Below are 4,332 nucleotides of genomic sequence, written 5' to 3' on the forward strand. Positions count from 1 at the left end.
AGCTGAGATACAGAGCCCCAGCCAGACCTTAGGGGGATGACAAGAAAACAATTAGCAGAAGTTCATATAAAGAATTACTCTCACTGTTGGAAAGAATCTTAGAGGCCATCTAGTCTTGCATAGGACTCTTTTTTTGCATTCTAGACAAAGTAGTTGTCTAGGCTCTGCCTGAACACTTCCAGTGATGGAGAACTCACTACTTCTAATGAATCAGCCCATTCTATTGTTGGACAACTCTGGTTACTCAGAAATTCTTCCTTCAACTTACTTCCCAGTGACTTCCAATCACTGTTCTTAGTTCTGTCCTCTAGAGCTACACAAAACAAGTTTATATCTTATAGAGGAAGAGAATTTGGACCAAGACAAAGAGTCCAAAAACCTGAGTTCAAGCCCCAGTCACGCCAACCATGTGACCATGGGCAAAAATAACTGAACTTTTGAACCTCAGTTTACTCACTTCAGAATTCTCATAACTGTCCTCCTATCACATTTACCATAAGAACCATTTGGGATCTAGTGAAGTGGCTATTACCATGAGACCTTAGGATGGAAGAGTCATCCCCACCCCACCATCATCTCTGTTGGACTGTTCAAATTCCTCACCTGTGTGTACTCTTTTAAGCAACCAGTTGATACTTTATCTTAGTTTGGTGCATTATACTAGTCTCTGTCTCTTTTTCCAGTAGTCTATTTCCCTAAATTGATATATTCAGAATAAGTATTTATTGAATGCTTACTGGAGAAGACCAGAGAAAAAGTCAAGGAAAAAGTAAGATGAAACATGAGTCCTTCCTGAAATGGTGGTCCCAGGAACAATAGGGTAGTGGAAAGAGCATTTCTCAGGAAGTAAGCAGACCTGGGTTCTAATCCCTTTATTATTTTTCTTGTCATTATTTTTCTTGGGAACTTTATTATTGTTGTTATTGTAATTCCAAAGTGTTAGAAAAATGTGTGTTAATTACAATGAGGTTCCAATTAGTACAAATAAAATGAATCCATGAAGTGATTTCATCATTTGCATTTATACTACATATTTCCACCAGTCTCCACCCAGTGATCATATTTTAACTTTGAAATATGAATATATGTAATCACTTCATGGGATTCAGTTTACACTAATTGGGACCTAGTTCTGCATATAACAGACAATCCATTGATTCAGATGGTGGCTCAAATCATGAAGTCTGGGAATTTGACAAGGCTGTGATGAAGGGCGACTGGAAGGGGGAGAAGAATGGAAGAAAAGAAGGAAGACTGAAAGGAATGGAACAGAGCAGGCCCACAGGTGAGGGAAGAGCAAGGCAAAACTGTTCATGAAAATAAAGAAATAATGGAGGGGCCGATTGGGGAGAAAGAAAATGCCACCAGAGATCATCAGAATTTATTTAACCAAAGGAGAGCAGCAAGCTGGGTATACCTAGGAAACATTTCTGATAGGGTAACTACAACCCATTGTTATAATAATGTTTTTCAAAGTCACATAATATATATTATAGATATATATTGTTTTACAAACTTTGAAGCACTACAGAAAATTAACTGGTTTTATTATTATCATTTTGTTTGATGCCCATGAAACCTCTTTCGGTGAGATTGGCCAGAGATGATTATCCTCATCTTAAAGAAGCGGATCCAACTTAAAGGGGTTGAGGGACACACCCAATGTCATGTATACTTGGTCTCTGTCCAAGCTGAAAATTGAACACACTCCTATCTTCTGCCTCTAAGTCCAAAGCTCTTCCCATTCCCATATGGACAGATACTTGGGGAAAAAAATAGTTTGCTGGCAGGATCTTCTCTAGAAGCCAAATCACACCTTGTATACCAAACTTCCTCACCAAGTATGTCCCAGGAAAATCAGGTTATAGTGAATCCCCAGGACAACCTGGAAACCATAGGGTACCCTGAGGAGAGCTAAATAGAAGCCCTCTCTTATTTCTTATTTTACTTGAGGCAGATCAGATTTTAGCTGGAAGCACCCACATCTCCACCACCTCCCTTCCTGTTTATATCAGGTAAGCAGGAAGCAATGATAGATGATCTCCCCTTATTGATTGAAGGGGAAATGGGGTGACATATAGACTGTATTCAAGTCTCAGAACTTTTTGAGCTTTAGCTGTTAGAATCTTCTTTTCTTCTTCATCCTCTTATTGGATATTTGCCTAAATTATAGCCAGGCCACTATTAATTAAAGGAAAGGAAGTCTACAATACAGGGCAATTGCTTCGGTTCTCAATATTCTATATTGCATTCCAGAAGATTATGCCAACTTGCTTTTTATTTTATATTAGAGGTACAGCTTTCATCTACAATCAGAAAGGTCAGATGCACAAGCAGAATATTTTTCTGGGTTTTGATTTTCTAGGAAAGAAACAAGTCAACTCACCAGTAGCAGTGGTTAATTCGAAAGATCATCTTTTTAGAACCATAAATAGAATTGGGAAGGGCTTTCAAATTTCAAAGATTCAAATATCACCAGACCTTAGAACTAGGCAGTACCTTAAAGATTATATAGTCTAACCCATCTAAATTTACAGGTGGATGGATTGCTGTCTCTAGGTGATCTGGGTTTATTGATATCAGAATTATTCTTTAGAATCCTTAGTCCTGGGACTGACATGGAGGGTCCTAATCAACAATGAGAGTGAGGGCAGGATGGTAGTATTTCTAGCCCAAGAAATAAAGACGTGGCATATCACTCAGAAAGTTTGCCAACTCCTGTAACTAAATGAACAGACTCTGGGGAGGGGGAGAAATGAGGAGTGGGGGGAGGAGAAGGGGAGCTTCTTTTGTGTAAGTTGTGCCTGTGGCAAGGGGCATAATATGGAACAAACTAAACTGCAGCTGCCTTTTGGCACGAATTGGCCCTGATTTTCAGTTGATGCTCCCCAGCCCCACCCCACCCCCAATTCCATCATAAACACATAGTTATACCAGCAACTGCCAAGAAAGCATGATTTAAAAAAAAAAAAAAAAACTCAGCCTATATTCACGTGGCAAGGAGTCAGCTTTCGGTAACATTCCAAAGAGGGATGGATGTTGCAATCGCCTGGGCTGGGATGTTTTCTTCTTTCTCTCCATGCACTTCTTTGACTTTCATGGGGATTTGAGTTGGGTTGGGGTTGAGGAGTCCTGGGTTGGGTTGACCCTTTCCTGCTGAGCTCTTCTCCTAGTCCATACTCCTCCAACAATGACAGGGAGAGAACCAGGTCAGGAAGGGCTCTTTCTCTACCTTGTCCTCATCCCACTTCCTCTCACCCTGGATCAGACTTTGAATTTAAGTGACTGATTGCTCAAGTTATTCTAGTAGCAGGATAAAATGGGGACCAGGCAATAGGACTCTGGTCTCAGACCTTTTAAGATGCAAGACGGACTAGGCCTGAGGTGAGTGTTTGTTGAATTGAATGATGTACAATCCATTCATTCCCTCTCTAGCCTTCTTACCTTATACTACAAAGCATCCACTAAGTGACCCCAAAAGAGGGGATCAAAGAGGGGGGGAAAAGGCCAGCAGAGCCTAACTTCATATGATCCAGTATAACAGAGTAGGAGTTAGGAGGCCTATATGCCAGTCTTGGTTCTGGGCATGTCTACTCTATGACCATGCACAACTTACTTCTCTCTGCCTCAGTTTCTATAAAACAATGAATTGAATTAGATGACCTTCTGGTCCCTTCCAGCTCTAACATTCGGTGTCCTGTGGTCTGATCTAGCTCTAACATTCTAAATTTTATGTTCTAGCATTCCATGTTCTAAGGAGCCTTTTAGCTCTTAACATTTTCTGTCCCATGATCTATTCTATAATATTCTATGCCTTAAGGTCACTCCAATTTCTCATGTTCTGTGATTCTGTAATTCTGTGACCCATTGCAAACAACTGGTTTTGTCTTTTCCTCCTACCCCAAAGAGGGCAGCTCCCTCCATCTGGCAATAAATTACCCCCAGACTGCGTTAATAGGATCCACTTGTGAGACAAGCCACTGGCTCCCAAGTCTAGGGCAATCCTGCAATAAACACTCACTCAGCTGTGGCTGTGGGTTTGGGTGTGCACATGTACTACATGGAGAAGCAGCTGCAGTCCCACTGACCAGCTGTGAACCAGAGAAAGGGAGAAGTGATGGGGAGGGGGAGATCGCCATAAGAGAACTATTTGAGAGGGACTCCTGCACCCTAGCCTGTAGCACTCAGGATTCCTAGTAATCCAGGTTATTTATATCATTCGTAGTGATAATAATTATACTAATACTTTATTTATATTATACAGTATAGACAACATAGAACTTTCTCAGATAATATCTCATTTATTCTCAGAATTTTATGAGGTCTGCTACT

Source organism: Gracilinanus agilis, chromosome 2 (assembly GCF_016433145.1).
Source record: "Gracilinanus agilis isolate LMUSP501 chromosome 2, AgileGrace, whole genome shotgun sequence".
NCBI lineage: Eukaryota > Metazoa > Chordata > Mammalia > Didelphimorphia > Didelphidae > Gracilinanus > Gracilinanus agilis.